Source organism: Podarcis erhardii (assembly GCF_964252035.2).
Source record: "Podarcis erhardii genome assembly, chromosome: 1".
Classification (NCBI taxonomy): domain Eukaryota; kingdom Metazoa; phylum Chordata; class Lepidosauria; order Squamata; family Lacertidae; genus Podarcis; species Podarcis erhardii.
Window position 1 is genome coordinate 12,998,391 of NC_138497.1, and position 20,474 is coordinate 13,018,864.

At 45.8% G+C, this 20,474-nt stretch overlaps 1 protein-coding gene across 16 annotated transcripts in view; it reads right to left on the bottom strand.

Moving 5' to 3' along the window:
- The window catches only part of AHNAK2 (AHNAK nucleoprotein 2), a 98,105-nt gene that overhangs the window by 77,105 nt on the left and 526 nt on the right, over window positions 1–20,474 (bottom strand). The gene's annotated exons all lie outside the window — the stretch shown is intronic.

Consider the following 20,474-nt stretch of genomic DNA (forward strand, 5'->3'; position numbering starts at 1 on the left):
GAAAGAGCCCGTCCGTCAGTCAGAGCACCGCAGTAGGCTCTTCTGCTGCGGGTGGTTCTGTGCCACGAGTTTGGGTGCTGACTGAGCCAGCGAGATGCTGAGGCAGCCGGCTGGCTCCGCCCTCCTGCATGCCTGGGACTGGGCAACCTGGGGGGGTGCCGGGCAGATCTTTGCATCCCGGCACGCTGCATATGCTTAAGACAGCCCTGTGTGCTTTCAAACTATATTGCACTGGTGTGCTTTTGAACTGCTAGGTTGGCAGGAGCTGGGACAGAGCAACAGGAGCTCACCCCGTTGCAGGGATTTGAACCACCAACCTTCCGATCAGCAAGCCCAAGAGACTCAGTGGTTTAGACCACAGCACCACCCACATCCCTAAAGTTGTATGATACAGCTTTAAATGCACCGTGCAGCACATGGCGCCTCTGACGCACAGTGAATAGAATCATAGAATCATAGTCCTAATATCCCTTCTGAATATTCAGAATAGTCTGAAGCAAAGTGTTCTCTGCCAGGACTTCTTTGCGGACTTGAGTGTCTTCACTGCTTGCACATGGCGTGGTAGGCTGGTTGTGATATAGGAAGGAATATACAAGCATCTTAATGTGCTCCTTTCCTTATGCTGCAATCCTATGCATGTTTGCATGGGAGTAAATCCCACTGAATGCAATGGGACTTACTTCTGAATAAACATGACAATTCAGTGTCTTTTTGTCTGTTGGCACAAACTATGATTGATGAAGGAGGACCCACATTTTGTGTGGGTGTGGACACGATCCTCTTGGGCGGTGAAACAACATTGCCCATTGTTCTTTTCGGGGCCCCAGGAAGGATTTAACATAATGGAGCCATAATGATTGTTTGTAACCATTAAGCTGTGCATGAAGCAAGCCACGTCGCCTACCCTGTGCAGCAATGGTGTTTCTTGGGTGCTGGATGAAGGACTTATATCCCAAGAGGTTAAAAACTCCTGCTGGAAAATGTTCTGCTGCACAATGACTGGAAAAAGCTACCTGGCTTTAGCCACAGTAACCGGGGACATCTTACCCATAGAGGCTAGTGGCGCTGGTGCCAGGGCACAAAGTTCTGGAGGGCGCCAGGGAAGAGGCGGAGGGTGGATGCGGTGCCTCCCAGTGTCAGCTCGCTGCCCTCACCCGCCTCTGCCATGCCATGCCGAAGCAGTGCCACGCCTGGAGCCTCTACCTGCCATGGCTACCATGGCATGAAGCGGCCAGCTGAGCCGGGAGCTGCTGTGTCTACCCTCCCCTCTTCCCTGCCCTCCAGCCACTGCCCACCTCCTCCAGCCCTGCAAAGCTGGGGGTGTCGCTGGCAGCACCGTCCTCCCCAAAAAGGTTGGCAACTCTGGGGAAATGGGGGGGGGTGGAGGGATCTTTGCACCATGGCGCCGGATATGCTTAAGATGGCCATGACAGGTAACCACAGCACTTTCTGATCAGATGCATAGAAGCACATTCAGAGGTACCATGATTCTACAGTGGTACCTCGGGATGCAAATGGGATCCGTTCCGGAGCCCCGTTCACATCCCAAAGCGAACGTAACCCATGTCCGCACGTCTGCATGTGCGCGGGTCACATTTCGGTGCTTCTGCACATGCGCGCGATGTCATTTTGATGGTCTGCGCATGCATGCACGGCGAAACCCAGAAGTAACGTGCTCCGTTACTTCTGGGTCACCGCAGAGCGCAACCTGAAAATGCTTAACCCGAAGCATATTCATCCCGAGGTATGACTGTATCTTCTTCCACCCATATATGTCAAAGCGATGCACAAAACATAATTGGGAAAAAACCACCCCACCTCCCCCAAACACTTAAAAACAGCACAAAAAACCCCCACAATATGAATTTAGAATGAATACAAGGTAGAAAACTATGGCAGAGACCTGTTGGAACACAAAGGTCTTCATTTGTTTCTGCAAAGTATGGAGAGCAGGTGCTTGTTGTATCATGGCAGGAATGTTGTTCCACAGAACAGGGGCAGCCACACTGAAAGCCCTGCTCCAAATTGTTGTGGATCAGGCTTCTGGGAACTCTGGAATTTGCTAGAAGCTTCCTTGGCTATATAATTTGCTAGAAGCTTCCTTGGCTATATAAGGAATTAGGGGCCACCTGAACCCTTATGTCCCAGCTCAATCACTGAGATCTACTGCAGGAGTGTCATTGGATGTCTCCTGAGTTGGTGAAATAGAGCCTTTAGTGTCATAGAGTCATAGAATTGTATAGCTGGAAGGGACCATGAGGGTCATTTAGTCCAACCCCCTGCGAGGCAGGAATTTTGCCCAACATGGGGCTCGAACCCACAACCCTGCAGTTAAGAATCTCATGCTCTACCGACTGAGCTATTAAGAATCTCATAAATCCAGTCCTGTGGAAAGCTCTGCCAACAGAGACTGAGCACCCACCTTCTTGTTTTAGCCTTAAAATCCCTGCTGAAAACTTTTTCTATTTCACCAGCCTCACTCAGGAAATTAAGAAAACACCTTTCCATAAAACTTAATGGATGGTCTCTTAAATAGTTACAGGATTTTGTTATACGTAGATATTACTGAGAACTGATTTGTTATTTTGTATCATAGAGCAGTATATAAATATTCTGATGAATAAAATAAGGCAATCACCGCCTTAGTATGTCACTGGCGGCATGCCACCCAGACTATGAGTGGGCAGCGAACAACAGCAGAGGACTTTATGCCCTCTTGTGGACTTCCTGAAGACACCTGCTTTGGGAAGCAGAATGCCAGACTAGATGGGGCTTTGGGCTGACCCACCAGGGATGCCCAGAGATGCAAGGTGTCTGCATTTCATTTACTGCAGGAAATTAATGAGTAGAACCACAAGATGGGGGAGATCCCAAAGGTCTTCTTCTCCAACCTCATGTCAATGCAGAAAATAAATTGCCAGCGTAGGTAACAGTCAGTCTCGCTTCCCAAAGAACACTCAGAATTGTAGGCCTAGGAGGGCAATAGGGGGTCTCCTAGCAACTCTCAACACCCCAAAGAAACTATATTTCCCAGGCTTTGGGGGGGGGGCATGACGGTTAAAGAATGCTGTAAGTTATGGTGTGGGTGTGCCCTGCTCTCAGGCCAGTGCTCCAACTTTAATCTATACTCATTTTTCAGCAGCTGAATATCTGGCCCAATTTGCTCCTCTGCTGATAAGCACTTCTCATTGTTACGTAAACTATATTTTACGACTGACCGCGTCACAGGGATATGGATTCGGTGTCCATGTTTGGTTCACCTAGTCCCTTAAACTGAAACTAGTGCATATGCCAAAAGCATGGCGGTCACACCCACCTTGAAATGTTACATCATCCCATTTGAACACAGTAGCTCTCTACAATATAATTAGGCTGCTCACCAGGTATGTCCCTCAAGTGGTCAAAAAGAGGAATGAAACAGTGAGAGAAGTCAGACAAAACACAAATTCTGCACTGAGTTAACTCAAATTCTGCAACTTCAAATTCCGCGACGTACACAAATTCATACCTGGATTTCGACTCATTCCACAGTTTTAACTTTTGCATGACTTTGTTAAATTTGTGGACAGCAGTAAGGAGCAAAAGAAAAGAATAAAGTTCCACCTTTTTTAAGCACGAGGAAGTTTACCCAGTAAGTCCTTTGCTATGGAGGTTCGCCAAACTTTGCTCAAGATATATCTACCCACGTATAACCATAAGGCAGCCATTATAGAGCTTTCCAGATGTTGATAGACTCCAACCAGCCAGTATTCTGAGGCATTCTGCCTCCAACAGTGGAAGTAAGAACATAGTCACTGTGTTAAGTATAGTAATTTAATTCCTGAAATTGTAAGTGCTTGTGTGCATTACTATGTGTTTAAATCTGACTGCTTTTGGTAGCTGAATTCTAGAAAGTTCTCTAGTAATTCTCCTGTGATTGGCTAACGTTGGTCACATGGGAGGTATCCAGTGAAGGACAGACTCCATTTTGTGTGTGGCAAGATGACTATGTTTTAGAATCCACTGTGAACACTGCTAAGTTGAATAGAGTGTTGGAGCACTTGGAAGAAAGAGAGCAAAACTGCAGGAGAAGGTGAAAGTGGGAATCTCACAGGAGCTGCTAGGCATAACCTAGCAGGGATTAACAGGGATACAGAAGGCTGAAAGTGCTGAGCTCTGGAAAGCAAGGAAAATACAGTTGTTTGGAAGTTAGAAGAAGAAAGCCCATGCTTGGAGAAGCATGTGACTTTAAATATTATGTTTTAATTCATCTATAAGTATCTGCATGTAAAGTTTTTCAATGTGAAAGTCTGGACATTGGTTTAATTTTCAAAGAAGAGTATCAGTTATATGCGTGATTTGAGCTTCTTAGCTGTGTTTTTGCCCCTCTGACATCGGCGCGATGCTGTTAGCAAATTGAGCCACCGAGATTCACCCCCCACCAGTGGCAATGCATGCTCTCGTGTTGCTCTCATAGTCTTGGAAACTTTACTCCATCTCCACTCCCTGAAGCTGGCTCCTCTCCAAAGTGACATGACTGCAAATCCTGATTTTCCCCACCCCTATTAATCAAGAGCATTTTGATCTACCAGCTCGTTACAGAAACAATGTCACAGGATCACAAGCAAGAGATCACTCCTCTCGGCCTCCACCTTCTCCTTCTTGTGTTTCAGCAGAAAGAACAAGAACGCTGGCTGTCATCACCCAGCAGTTACGTAATAGCTTTCTGTTTATCACCAGATAATGCAAGCTGGAAAGTATGCAAATAGTATCTGTGAACCAGCGGGAAGAACAGGCATTCAAATCAGTTACAGATCACGCTCTACCTTTCTCGGTTAAAAATGCACCCTGACTTGAATGGAAGTGCGTAGTTTGATGCTGGGTTGGGGGACTCTGTGTCCTTCCTGATGTTGCTGGACTCCAGCTCCCATCAGCCCCAGCCAGCATGATCAAGGGTCAGTGATGATGGGATCTGTAGTCCAACAACATCTGGAGTGCCATGCTTCCCCCATCCCTCATCTATAGTGGAGACAAGGAAGGGTTCTTCAGCTTATAAAGACCCACTTTATTTAGAAATAATGCAAAGGTTGTGCCAGAGCTTGGGAAGGGGGGAAATCCGGATACCAGTTTACTGGAGTCCTCTGGGATCAAACCCAAATAAGTGACAGTCTCGAAAAAAAGGGGTGGCACTCAACTGTCATGTCCCATCAGTGTGAGCATCCCCACTTGTGTAATTGTGATTGTGCAATCCCCGTTGGACACCCTTTGCACATCCTCAGAACCTCCCAAATCTGGGTCTGGAAACCAAGCCTTATGAGGAATGGTTGAAGGAATTGGGTATGTTTAGAGCGTTAAAATCGAGATGTGGAAATATGGAAGTAACGATGAAAGGCAGGATTGAGATTTGGAGATATGCTTCAAGGTCCAGACTATGGGAAGCCCCGAAAATTAATAATTATAATTTGGAATATCATTTTATTTTATTTTTTATTTTTATTGGATTATGATTTGATATGTTAATTGGAGGTTTTTTATTGGAAAATTAATAAAAATGATTTAACAAAAAAGAAGAAGAAGGAATTGGGTATGTTTAGCCTAGAAAAGAGGTGACTGATATGACAGGCATCTTGAAATATCTGAAGAGGGAACAAGCTTGTTTTCTCCTTTTCTGGAGGGTTGAACTCGAACCAGCGGCTTCAAGTTACAAGAAAGGAGTGTCTGGCTAAACATCAGGAAAAACTTTCTGACGGTAAGACCCGTTCGACCCTGGAACAGTCTCCCTCGGGAGGTTGTGGACTCTTCTTCCCTGCGGTTTTAAATCAGAGAATGGATGGCTCTCTGTCATGGATGCTTTAGCTGAGATTCCTGCATTGCAAGGGGTCGGACTAGATGACCCTGGGGAGTCCCATCCAACTCTACAATTCTACGATTCTATAAAATCTGTTGCAGAGGATTGGGAGAGCATTCAGAATAGATTAAGGTAAAGGGTCCCCTGACCATTAGGTCCAGTCGTGGCTGACTCTGGGGTTGCGGCGCTCATCTTGCTTTACTGGCCGAGGGAGCCGGCGTACAGCTTCCGGGTCATGTGGCCAGCATGACTAAGCCACTTCTGGCAAACCAGAGCAGTGTACAGAAACGCCGTTTACCTTCCCGCCGGAGCGGTACCTATTTATCTACTTGCACTTTGACGTGCTTTCAAACTGCTAGGTTGGCAGGAGCAGGGACAGAGCAACGGGAGCTCACCCCGTTGCGGGGATTCGAACCGCCGACCTTCTGATCGGCAAGTCCTTAGGCTCTGTGGTTTAACCCACAGCGCCACCCGCGTCCCTCAGAATAGATTAAGGGTGTGCAAAAGGAGAAGAGTAGGGAGAATGTCCTGCTGTGCAGCAGAAATCCTTGCATTGATGGAGTGAGAGACTTTGCACAACACCGACTCGCCGAGTCCATGGTTTCATCAAAAGCGCCTTGGACCAATTTGAAGCCTTTACCTAGTAGTGCCAAGGGAGGTCCTATCAGGTTATGCACTATGTGGTTTCAATAACATTTGTACATTAAATGCTACATTACTTTCTGCTGGCTCTGATCTCCTCCACACCCCATGTTTTCTCTTTCCAACATGACATTTCCCAGTTGATGCTCCCTTTTACTGGAAGCCCCTCCCCTTTGTTGTCTTACACATGGCTACTTCTTGACTTGCTTTATATAAAAAACTCCTTCAAATGTCTCTCACTTCCCACAAATGATGCTTTTAGCACTGCCGCTTCTCTCCTTTTTAACAACCGGTCCCCCAGCCTCCTGAAGGCTGTAAACCTGAAGGTGGACCTGTCTTTTATCTTATCTCAGTACACTGCCTGGCTATTTTAGGCACTTAAAATATTTATTATTAATAATAATACAGCTTAGCTCTCATACAGAGCATTTTAAGTCCTCGGAGTGCTTCACATACTCCCAGGAACCATAGCAAGAGCTCTCTGAAGCTGGGTCTAAACAGGTTTGCCGGTCAGAATGCAAATCCTGGTAGGATTTTATGAGCTTCTCTGCGTTTTGTTTGTGTGCAAAAATGTGCACAAAAATATGTATTTTACATAAAGGATTATATGGGCCTTGCTAAATGAACGTGCAAATTTGTTTTGAAAACTCTTATCTATGTTTTGATCATCTGATTATATCATGGTTTTTAAGGTCTTATTCTTTGGTAGATTTACAAAAGGAAACACAGTAAGAAATATATTTTAGAAGAGGCAAGATTAGATGCGGAAAACTCAAGATTTACCCACACTGGAAGAATGGCAGATGCAACTGATAGACTATATGGAACTGGCTGAGATGACTGGCAGAATCCGAGACCTGGGAGAAGAGACGGTGGAAGAAGATTGGAAGAAATTCAAGACTTATTTACAAAAATATTGTAAATTGTATGAATGTTAAGAAGGATGCTAGAGTAAAAACAACTTGGCACCATTAAGCTAGATGAAGAGAAATATGAAGATAAGTTAAATTTAAGAAAAGATAAAGTTTTGGAAATTTTAGGTTATATTTAAACTTTTAAGATCTGAATAAAGGATATCTAAATTAGAGATACAACACTGGAAAATTAGATAATAAGAATAGAAACAAGGGGATAAATTTGCTGGATAAAAATTTATAGTCAGGAATGCAGGAGCGGGAGATGTGAGGGAGTCCAAGAAGTTAAGAAAATTATGCTAAGAGATGTGTTATATTGTATTGTTTTTTTGGTATTGTAATTAAAATAAAAATTGTTAATAAATATTTTTTTAAAAAAAGATTAGATGCAAATGCACAAAGCATTTTTTAAAAAATCAAAAATCAAGACTCCTTGCACAAAGCATTTTTTTATAGAAACAAATGCACAAAGTGCTCTACAGTGGTACCTCGAAATACATAAGCTTCAGGTTACATATGCTTCAGGTTAGAGACTTCGCCAACCCAGAAATAGTACCTCGGGTTAAGAACTTTGCTTCAGGATGAGAACAGAAATCATGCAGCGGCACTGCAGTGGCAGCAGGAGGCCCCATTAGCTAAAGTGGTGCTTCAGGTTAAGAACAGTTTCAGGTTAAGATCGGACCTCTGGAACGAATTAAGTACGTAACCAGAAGTACCACTGTACTCTGCTACCCCTTTTTTTCAGCCCAGGGGGGCCCTTCCCTCTGCCTGTACCTCAGAGCTCGCATGTCACACGGGGGCTGAGCCTTGGTGGCTAAGGGAGGCCAGTGGCAGTGGCCCTGGAGAGAACCTGGAGAGGCAACAGGAAGGTCCCTCGCAGCCACTGCTACTCAGGAGAAGTGCTGGCTCATTGTCCTGGCGGGAGAAATAAGGGCATTCTGGGAACAAATTGAGAAGCCAGGATGGCTTTTCTAATTCCAGGACTGTCCCTGGAAAATAGGGGCACTTGGATGGTATGCATGTTGTCAACCCTAAGAAACACAAACACCGGGGACCGTTTGTGTATTTGGCAACCTGGTGTGATAGGAATTTTATGGTCTTAGATATATGGTAATGTTCATAAGTGTACCAACCAAGCACATACATAGATCAGCACAGGAAGACCAACCTGGAAGCATTTTGATTCCTAAACTGAGCAAATGTTTTCTCTGTAAGGTCAAAGTGGGAAACCTCCCCATTCCCTCTTTCCTCACAAATCCTGTCTTAAGGGTATGTCTGTGTTTGAATAGGGTGTGAGCCTGTGACCTGGCCCAGGAACTAAGTATTTATCATTACAAAAGACTGGCCAGGCTCTCCAGGCAATCGAGTCAAGTAACCTGCCAGACAGGAGATAAACAACATTCAAATTTCTGTTTTAGACCGCCTTTTCTGTGATGTAGGTATGATGCATTTGAGGGGGTGGTCTTGATCTACAGGGTGGCAATTTCAAAAGTCTTGATAAGGCTTTGCGTGCCATTGTTCTGGGTTCCCCCTCCTCTCCTGCGGGTAAGGGGAGCACCCTGTTGCAACAGATCAATAAAGATCAAGCTTACTAGCTGCTTTGCTTCTCAATATTCTTTGGTTGGCCTCTGTTATTCTCTCCTACCAATAGGGAACCTATGTGTCAGGGAACTGCCATCGGAGCCAGAGGGAGAGGGAAGGCTCCAGAGGGATTCCGGAGAGCGTCCTGGGATAGGGAGAAGCAGCCCATCTTCTGGGGAAAGAAATCAGCATAGCACCAGTGGAGAAGGGGGGCAGATGGGGGAATCGGCAAGGCAGTCCCATGACTCCTCGCCGGGGACCAGTGGGGAGAGCACGGGTCCTCCGCTGCCCACACCCTCCTTGCACAGAAGGCTTCCGCGCAAGGAGAGTAGGCGGAGACTAGGCGTCAAAGAGCTTCTTTGCTGGAAGAAGTTCAAGAAACGCCCACTGACGGATTCTGCCAGCGATTGAGACAGCCACAGGTGAGTGGCTGTCCGGACAGAAAGGGTTCACTCAGGCAACCCAGCCAGGTGTGGCGCCGATTTACGCATGAGCAACCCCTAGAACCATTTCACTATGTAAGGACTCTACATGGGCTCTTGGATACCCCATAAGGGAAAAAGGCAATTTTTGTTTACAACACTGGGTATCACAAAAAGATGGAAAATATTCAGAGAAAATTCTCAAAAGTACTCTTTCTTTTTCTAAGAAAAATCTCAACAGTGCAAGTCGTGTGCCCAGAACTCTTGCTGCAAGTTACCTTTGCAGAACTGCCAGTTTTGCTGCCCATCAGAATGGGATAAATATGACATTATCTCCCATACTCACATGTGGGTTCAGCTCCAGGCCAGAGTGTATTTAAAAAAGAGCTGGATAAAGGAAACCAACCAGTTCGCTGCCAGATTCTGTTCCCTACCTGTCCTCTAGCTTAATCCTCATCCAGAGAGCACATCTGCAGTGCTGCTCACACCCCACTGCCAAAGCCTGTTTAAACGACTTTATTAAAAAAGAAAAAGAAAAAGTTTGGAAATCTTCCCAGATTGTACAGCTTGTCTGCCATCCCTTCTGATTTATATTATAGGGGATGTGAAGGTGACTGGCCATTGGTTGTTTTGCATTAAGGCTGGAGACAGATTACATTTTTTTTAATCAAAGCTTAAGGTAGGATGCTGTGTCCTGCAGCTCAAGCCAACATGCGCAGACCTGCCACCAAATGTCCTCTCTACCAATTCCCAGTTTTCCTGACAAGCAGGTGGGTGGTGCACGCTGCCTCCTCCTCTCAGCCCTGCCCAGCTTGTCACAGTCATGCTTTGCACTTTGAGGAGAGCATGTCTGCAAAGTGTTAGGGGACCACACACAAGATACTGAGCGGCTCTGATCCTTCACGCCGGCTGTTGACTTTGAGCACGGTTGCAACCCTGGAAAGGCGACATACAAATAAAACGAGGAGGACGACAATTTCAAGAGTCTGCATTTCCTTTCTTATAGGTGAACTCCTTCAATGGAAGGCCTATCACTCACAAGTCAACTGAGGCTGCACGCACACTAACCACTTTGCAGCACAAAAATGTAGTTTTTCTCAGCCTGGAATCATTCGTGCTCATCTTCAACACGCTTCTTTCATAGAATCATACAAGTTGGAAGGGTGCCTTAGGGTCATCAAGTCCAACCCCCTATGATGCAGGAATGTCAACGAAAGCACCCATATAATAATAATAATAATAATTTATTATTTATACCCCGCCCATCTGGCTGGGTTTCCCCAGCCACTCTGGGCGGCTTCCAACCGAATATTAAAAACAATACAGCGTCAGACATTAAAAACTTCCCTAAACAGGGCTGCCTTCAGTTGTCTTTTAAAGTAAAATAGTTGTTCTTCTCTTTGACATCTGCTGGGAGGGCATTCCACAGGGTGGGTGCCACTACTAAGAAGGTCCTCTGCCTGGTTCCCTGCAACCTCACTTCTCACAGGGAGGGAACCACCAGAAGGCCCTCAGCGCTGGATCTCAGTGTCCGGGCAGAATGATGGGGGTGGAGACACTCCTTCAGGTATACTGGGCTGAGGCCGTTTAAGGCTTGAAAGGTCAGCACCAACACTTTGAATTGTGCTCGGAAACGTACTGGGAGCCATTCAATCTAGTTTGAATATAGATCCTGCCATCCACAGGGATGGATGCAGTTACTTGGTGCACATTGGAAAAACTTCTCCCTTATTAGGTTATCCATGCTTTTCCCTCCCTGCAGATGCCTCAGGTAAATGTTGGTGGGACCATCTGTATCAGTGGCGTAGCTTCATGCTCCGGCATTGGGGGGTGCTGGTGGGCAGAGAGCAGGTGGGGTGGGCCTGGCGCTCGTCCTGGGGGCAGGGCGCCCAGCTCTGGTGGGGGGGGGCAGCCGTGACAGCACCCCACTGGGATCGCGCTGCTGGGGCGATGCGCACCTCCCGCACTCCTCTTCCTCCGCCAGTGATCTGTATCTGTTTTCATCTGCTTTCAAATCGTCACACTGCGGGGCAAAGTGGAATCCATGTGCAACAAGGCTTTTATTTTCATAACGAAACCAGTTTCTCAAGCTTCCCATAAGCACTCAGGCTTGAAACTGGTGTCAGCTTCTTTCATACTCCCACAATTGGAGGGCCGTCTGCTTTGTTTTCATACTTAATTCTAGCAAGGCGCTTCCCTTTTGCTGGCATATTTGCTTCTGAATAAACACTTCGCTTTATATTGGTTGGCAAGGGTTTTGATCTCGCTTTTATTTGTTCATAATCTGGCTCTGGCAAAATATTAACTCAGGATCCAGCTTAAATGCAGCTGCTGCTCCATGCAACTTCCTCACTGGGAGCTGATTACTTTCTGGTCTAATTGAAATGTTGAGGGCCATTGACACTGAAATATACTCGGAGCCGAGAGTGGGTTTCATGCTCTTTATTCAGCTCATAGTGGTGAGGAGGAATCGAAGTTCCCCAAGAATGTCTGCTTTATATACATTATTTACACAATGGGCCCCACGTAATTGGCTATTTCCGGGATTCTCCTGTAGGCCAATCAGGGTGAGGATTCACTTCCACCAGGAGCTGGATTGGCTGGCTCCTGTGGACCAATCATACTGCTGCATTCTGGATCCTATTTTTCTAGGACCAATCAGACTGCTGCATTCTGAATCCTATTGTTCTAGGACCAATCAGACTGCTGCATTTTGGACCTTATTCAACTCAGTACATAACAGACACAATCACTCTTAAGCAGTATAAGAGTACTCCTGGATTCCAACCTATCGCTGGAGTCTCGTGCCTTCATGGATGGAAGTGCTTACGCCCATTTTAGGCTGATTTGCCAGCTACAGCTAGACTGGGATAGCCGGGCCTCAGTTGCCCATGCTCTGGTCCTGTCTGGACTACTGTAATGCACTGTATGTGGGGCTGCCCTTGAAGATAGTCTGGAGGTCACAGCTACCGCAGGATGCAGCTTCTAGGTCAATAAATGGGGCGGCCTAATGGGATTAAGTGTCAGTGGCTCTGGAAGTGCTGCATTGGCTGCCACTGAGCTGTGGGGCACTAGCACACGAAGCCCCAAACAGCTATGGACCCAATTCCGTAAAGGAGCATCTCTTCCAACACTAGCCATATTTGACCCTACAATAAGCAGGGGAGGTCCCGTCAGTGCTGCTGACATCAGTTCAATTGCCAAACAGGTTGGATTCTGTGCATGGAATTGAGGGCACCAACTTGTCCTTTGCCCCAAGACCAGGAAGCAACATTCCTGGCTTTTGTTTATCTGGGGTAACTATAGCATTGTGCAAACTCATTATTCATACGACAAACCTTTCCAAATGCTGCGTACTATTTAAAGCCGTATTGCGTTCCACGCCAGCTATGAGCATTTTTCCTTGTTCTCTCTCTCTCTCTCTTGTCGCATTTATAGCAGAAGATCTCATAGTCTGAGTCAACTTTCTTGGGCTGCATTGCTTTCTGTCTTGCGCACAGACCACACCTCGGGTCCATTCAATTTCTTGGCATGAAGCTTGGCTGCTGCTGCCCTGCAGATCCCTGCAGAGTCTCTCGTCTATATTGTGGCAAATAATTCTGTCTCTAATGGTCAGGTCCTTATCTGAGGCTGGATCTGTAGGTATCTTGCTCCTAGCCTTCTCAGGGCAGAGGGAGCACATCTGGTACAGACCAGATGTTGTTGGATTCCAGCTCCCATGTGACCCACCCAACATGTCCAATGGTCTGAGATGATGGGAATCATCAGAATCGAACATCTGGAGGAACATAATCTGCCTCCTCCATCCTGATTTAGGACTTCAAAGGTAAGAACCATCGCCTTGAACTGTGGCCAGAAAGAAACTAGGGAACCCAGAGAACTGGGGAAATACCATCACCCACTGAAATCTTCTACCCACGTACCTGGGAATAAGCCTCAATAAACGCAGAGGGAATTAGGTACTTCTGAAAAGGCATGTAAACCACCCAGAGAACTTAGTTATGCATAGGATTGCATTGTGCAGCAGGACAAACACTGCTCTGCTCTGTGCAGATCCTCTGGCAAAGTGCAGTAGACCAGGGGCAGCCAATAGCCAGATGTGAACTACAACTACCATAATCCTTGACCATTGGCTATGCTGCCTGGAGCTGATGGGAGTTGTAGTCCCAAACGTCTAGCATGCACCACATTGGCTAAAAAGGTAAAGGGACCCCTGACCATTAGGTCCAGTCGTGGCCGACTCTGGGGTTGCGGCGCTCATCTTGCTTTACTGGCCGAGGGAGCCGGTGTACAGCTTCTGGGTCATGTGGCCAGCATGACTAAGCCGCTTCTGGCAAACCAGAGCAGCGCACGGAAATGCCGTTTACCTTCCCGCCAGAGCAGTACCTATTTATCTACTTGCACTTTGACATGCTATCAAACTGCTAGGTTGGCAGGAGCAGGGACAGAGCAACGGGAGCTCACCCCTTCGCGGGGATTCGAACTGCCGACCTTCTGATCAGTAAGTCCTAGGCTCTGTGGTTTAACGCACAGCGCCACCTGCGCCCCTAATTTATTATTGATTTATTATTATTATTGAGACAGGCGATGACTTGCATAGCACATGATGCAAATATTCAGTTTAATTACTAGTCTTTGGACTTTTCCAAGTGTTCCTGATATACATTGCACTCTGTTATCATAGAACCATATAGCTGGAAGAGACCATGAGTGTCATCTAGTGCAACTGCCCAACGTGGGATTCGAACCCACAGCCCTGAGATGATGAGTCTCATGATCTGCCAACTCAGGTATCCCGAAGTACATAATTCGTTATTATGAAGTCTTTGTCTTTTAAAAAGAAGTGGCAGCTTCTCAGCTGGATCCCACCCATGTTTTACTCAGAAGGAAGTGCCATCGGGTTCAAGAGGCTTTCCTCTGAGTAAAGGTTCAAATGCGCAAAAGACTGCAGCTTATATTTGTCTCACACTTTCTCAATACCTGTAATAAGGACCCATACCAAGATTTTGGCAATAAATTTATGAATGAATTCTTTGGGTTTAAAAAAGGCAGCACTTTTCTTTCTCGCTACTAAACGACCTACTAAGAGAACACAAATACTCTTTCTGGGGCAGCTTGCAATCATTACTAAGTCATGATGCCTACTTCCCTACTGAATCATAACTCTTGGCAACCGCAATGCATCATTCCACCAAAAAGCACATCTCCTTATTTTGACCAGTTAAGTATAAAACAAGCATGTTGCTCTGCCCAAGTGATGAATAAAAAGAGCGCTTGTTGACTACAGTGCTCTGTAACACTGAGGTTTATTGCATACATTACACAATGTGCAGACAAACTTATTCACACTAAAATGGAAATGCAGATATAGGGAAGCTACAGGGAAGGCCTTGGGCTTTGAGGGGTATATCCACCTCAGGTGGCTTATTCAATGGCCTCCCTTGCCAAGCAGCCTAGCATCATTCCATCAGGAGACAAAGCAGAATCTCAGCTCCTGCTGGAACACAGTTGTTTTGGTATCACAGTGAATATGAGCTGGTTGCTAACGGGGGGTGGGGTGGGGACGACTTATGGGCTTGCTTTACCCCACATATGCCTTCTTGACCGCTTCAATCTGTGGAACAGGCATTGTTGCAAGTGCTACTTATCACCTGTCACACACTTGTTAGAAATCAAACTTTTAGTGTGGCAGCACCTATGGAACTCCTCGGCTCTTGACATCAGGCAGGCGCCTTTGCTGTATTATTTGGGCAAGCCTGTCTAGACATGTATACCGGTAATTATTTCATCTCTTTTGCCTCTTGTGTGTTTTTAGCTACTGATGATTTCAATAGTCTTTTGAATGCTTTTAAATGCCTGTTTTAAACTATTTTTTAATTGACAATTTTTTTTATTGAGAATGTTTAAGTTTTATTTTATATTTCTGTGAACTGCTTAGAGCTTTCTTCTTCAGTCAAGCCGTATTTATATTTTGCTTGATAGATAAATAAATAAATAAATGAAGGCAAGCAGGCGGGCAGGGTTTGGGATTTGATTGCATACATTTTACCTCTCAAGTGCTAAATAGTTGGAAGTATGCCAAGAGTAGCCAATGCGGTGTGATCTGGATGTTGCGGACTACATATCCCATCAGTGGACAGTGTTGATGGGATCTGTAGTCCAACAATATCTGGAGAGCTGCATGTTGGCTATCCCTGAACTATAGACTGTGAGAAGCGAAGTTACAGGGAACCAGGCAAAAGGGCCTTCTCGGTGGTGGCACCCTCCCTGTGGAACGCCCTCCCATCAGATGTCAAGGAAATAAACAACTATCTGACTTTTAGAAGAAATTTGAAGGCAGCCCTGTTTAGGAAAGTTTTAAATTTTTGATTTTATTTTTAATATTCTGTTGGAAGCCGCCCAGAGTGGCTGGGGAAACCCAGCCAGATGGGTAGGTTATCAATAATAAATTATTATTATATTATTGACTGAAAAAAGCAATGGGCCAGTCCACCCATAATAAACCTGGATTTCTCAGCATCTCTCTCAGATGAATGGATATGAAGTGATTCTACTTAGGAGCATTATGTTTGGGGTGCAAGTTTATTTTATTTTATTTAAAATCTGCTTTCTGCTTTGATTCCTCCCTAGGGAGATCAGAGCATCCTACAAGGGCAATAACCCAATAACATAATATTCACAACCCTCCTCTCACAATTTCCGCCCTCCCTTCCCTACAGGTGGGCGGGGTTTGCGGCACTGAGCGGGGGCTCACCTGGACGGGTGCCTCCCACCTGCTTGGGTTGGCCTTTGACTCGCACTCGGCCAAGGAGGTCAATGGACAGCCGGCCGGGGGTGGGGCTAAGGCCAAAGAAAAAGGCTGACCCTTTTGTCCAAGCCTCACTTGGTTTTCTCCCTTCCATGCTCACCCACCCACCCTCCCTCAAATTAATAATTTCTTGCCTCCAAATAATTTCATCCTAGGTCAGTGGTCGTCAAGTTAACAATACTTTCCCCTTACAGACTAATATTTTGCATTCCAGGTCAGCGGACGCTGCTGTGGTTGTAAGATGGTTGCTGTATTCAGAACCGGGAAGGAATTTTCCCTGCATTGGCAGGTTTCGCCTTCCCCGTAGCATTTCGCCACAACTTTGGCAGTTTTAGGCCTTGGCAAGGTATCCTTTAGTCTATCATCAAGTCGGGGGTGGGGTGCATTCATGCTCCCTTCCCATGCAGCGGCGCTTTTGCAGGGCCTGTTAAAGGGAAAAACCGGGAGTCCCTGGCCCTAGAGCGTAGGCATGTAGGTCAAACTCCTGGGACGAGGTTAGTAGAAGGGCATGCTGTGTAAGTTTGTGCTTTGCAGTCCCCCCTCACTGCACCTCATCAACCTACATATCCTCAGCCAGAGGGGCTGAGAGGGTTACCTGCCAAGGCCTGTGCCAATAAAGTTGTGGCCAATTTGAACCCATACTCTGGTCTCTTGTCTCATTCTTTGGGGGGAAAGGGTAGGCACCACAGACAGGGTTTAGCGCATGTGCCCACAATTCTAACTTGCTTGAGTGCTCTACCTTTTAGAAGTAATTTGTAACTCATCCTAAGCAATAACAGGTTTCTATCAGCAAAGCCTTGACTCCTTGGTATGCATTAGGTGCAAGAGAGGTCAATTATTAGCAAATCGCTGTGGGTTAAACCACAGAGCCTAGGACTTGCCGATCAGAAGGTTGGCGGTTTGAATCCCCGCGATGGGGTGAGCTCCCGTTGCTCGGTCCCTGCTCCTGCCAACCTAGCAGTTCGAAAGCACATCAAAGTGCAAGTAGATAAATAGGTACCACTCTGGCGGGAAGGTAAACGGCATTTCCGTGCGCTGCTCTGGTTCGCCAGAAGCGGCTTAGTCATGCTGGCCACATGACCTGGAAGCTGTACGCCGGCTCCCTCGGCCAATAAAGCGTCACGACTGGACCTAATGGTCAGGGGTCCCTTTGTCTTTACCTATCAGCAAAGCCTTGACTCCTTGCTATGCATCAGGTGCAAGAGAGGTCAATTATTAGCAAATCAGCAGCAGATCTCTTAGGTTTTCTTGGCTCCTTGGCATTGGACAAGCTGTTAATCTCTGCTTCAAAGGAAACCTACAAAAACATGGCAACTTAACTTATTGCAAGACCTTGCACCTGCTGCTCAGGCAGCCTGATCTGTAATTCAATTAAGCCACAAATGCTTGGAATTAAGATGAAGCCTCTGATCCTGCAGTCTGCAGTGAAAGATACAAAATGGATAGGACTGGTCCAAGAGGGGTCCTGCTACTAGGGAGCTATCATGACTCACACCGTTGTATTTGTGGAAAGATACACTCCACCTTTCCCATCGATCAAGATTGGCACAACTGAACCAGTGCATGTAGGAACGTTAACTCTTATTATTATTATTAATTTATCTGTCGCCTTCTATGCAATCGTCTTAAGGTGATGTACGATAAAAATAAATAAAACACAGCTAAAAAGCACAAAGCAACAAATAAATGTAAAACAAAACTAGAACCATACAAAATATGTGTGGCAAAGTTTCATTTATCCAGCTACGACAGCCCGCCAGAAGAAAAATGTTTTCAGTTGTTTCGGGAAAATGGAGGCTGTGGGTGCCTGTCATATCTTGAAATATCGATCCAACGAGCTCAGTAGTCTCTGAACTGGCTAGCGGTATCTCTCTGGGGTTTTAACCCTGGACAAGCCAAGGTTTGAACCTGGGACCGTCTCCCACTGAGCCACGGCCCTTCCCTGCAACCAGGTGAGTAAGACCCTAGCTGAGGGTTCTGGCCAGTGTAGATTGGAGGCAATGGCAGAAGCCGAACAGAAACACATTTCTGCTCAAATCACAGCACCAGGCACTGTGTAACCACATAATGGGAGGAAACAACAGGCTGTGAATTCACCATACATTTAAAACACATGACTTCCCCTCCCACAAGAATCCTGGGAACTGTAGTTCACCCAGCATAGAGCCACAATTCCCACACTTAGAGACCAGGATTTTTTGGGGGGAAGTTACGTGCTTTGATTGTGTTTGAATTGTGAGGTGTGTACATAGCTTCAGAAACATCAATGCCTACATCCAGGAAAAAAAACATAACTTCTCATGGGTACTCAGACTTTGGCTCCATTTCTGCTATACTTTTAAAGCTGTATCATACCACTTTAAACAGTCATGGCTCCTCAAGGAGAATCCTGGGAACTGTGGTTTATTATGGATGCTGAGAGTTTGTATTCCCCTCAAAGAGAGATAATTCTCAGAATGGTATAACAATCAATCCCGCTTCTCACCGGGAACTCTGGAAATTGGAGCTCCGAGAGGGGAACAGGGGTCTTATAACAACTCTCAACATCTTTAACAAGTTCCTACAGTTTCCATGACTTGGAGGGGAGGAGGGCATGGAACCATGACGGCTTAAGGTGGCATGATACCGTTTTAAAACGAATAGTGTGGGTGAGAGCTCTATAATAACCGTGGGACCCCCTAGCAGTTAAGAGGCTTCCCAAGTATAAGGCATATGTGCTCAGAAGAAATGAAACCATCACTTGTGGTGGGAGCCTCAGGAATAAATGTTCTCAGAGAGAGAAAGAGAAGCAGAGTCCCTCCTTACATCCAGAGTAAACAAGAAAAGACAGCAATACAATAGAGTTTTATGAAACACAGATGGAGTCGCTCCTATTGCACCAGAGTCAAACTATGAGCAAGGCCTTTTATCAGAGTTTGATCAAAACGTGGTGGGGTCTCTGGGGCCCCCGGATAAAGTTGCTCCAGGAGTCAAATCCAGCCCTCAGGTTGCCAAACGGCCATCCCTGTTGTAAAATGCGAAGCTGGAAAATATTATTGTTCGGATGATGCTCATCTAATCAAAATATTATCCTGGGGTCAGGGGAAAGAGCTAAAGCTCTGTTTTTCTCTTGCGGAAAAATAGCCCCCAGCTCCGTGGTGGAGTCGTAATCAGTAAAAGTTACTACTCTGCATGAGAATGAAGGGGAGATAAAGCCAGCCCCATAAATTCCAACGCATTAGGAAACAGAATTATAAGAGACTTGTAGAAAAACAACAAAAAACCAGGCATTATAACAAGCCATGTATTCAATACACACACCCTCAAGATCGCTCCACCCCACCCTCCTCAGAAAGCTTTTCACAAGTTGCAGTCTTTCAAAAGGCATGTCTTCTTGTGTGTGCACACACTTTGAATCACTAAAAGGATAACACAAGATGAGACACCAGGAAAAGATTTGATGTTCGCTTTGATCTTGCAAGAAATAAATATCTCACTTATCGGGCACTCTAATTTGATACCGACCTTCTCTGTCTATTCACTACACACTTGCAATATATCAAACACATGGCAGCCAGCCAGCCAGCCAGCCTGCCTGCCTCCCAGACAATTGCGCTGGTTTCTGAAAAGTTGCCTTTGGGATGAATCAGCCAATCGCAGTTGCCTCCCCCTTTTTCTTTCTTTTTTTTCCCTCGGAGATGCCACACTGGGTGATGGTTATCATGCAAAAATAACAAGATCTACTTTGCCTTTTGGGAGAGGGGGAACAAGTCAAGAGCCACTGTTGCTTGTTAGAAAATAAACAGGAAAATAAAACTCTAGCCTGCTCTCTGTTCGTCATGCTTTTAAACATTTCTCTCTAAACTCCACCTGCTAACCTGTTTCCACCATCATTCTTCAGCAATATTGCTCTTTATAGAAAAACACATGAAAGAATATGAAATGAAGAAGAGCGGCTTGAGGCATGCACAGAGTGCATTCTGGTCACTATTGGGCCCCTGTACCCTCCCCCCAATACTGAGGATTTAGGAGCACGGCTTCCAGACAAGACTGAATCCTGAAACCTCCTTTTAAAAAAGAAAAGAAAAAAAGCTTAAAACAATTCCACTTCCTTCCTCAAGAGGATTATGGGAACACAGTCTGAAATTATTTATGAAACTTTAAAAGCTTATGGTGTCATTACTGTAACTCTGCTGGACCTGATGCCGTGCCTGAAAATACCATTAACTTTCATCGCGATCACTCATAAACTCTTGACAGTAAGCATGAGAAATGTTGAGAACTACACATTCAAAGCGTGT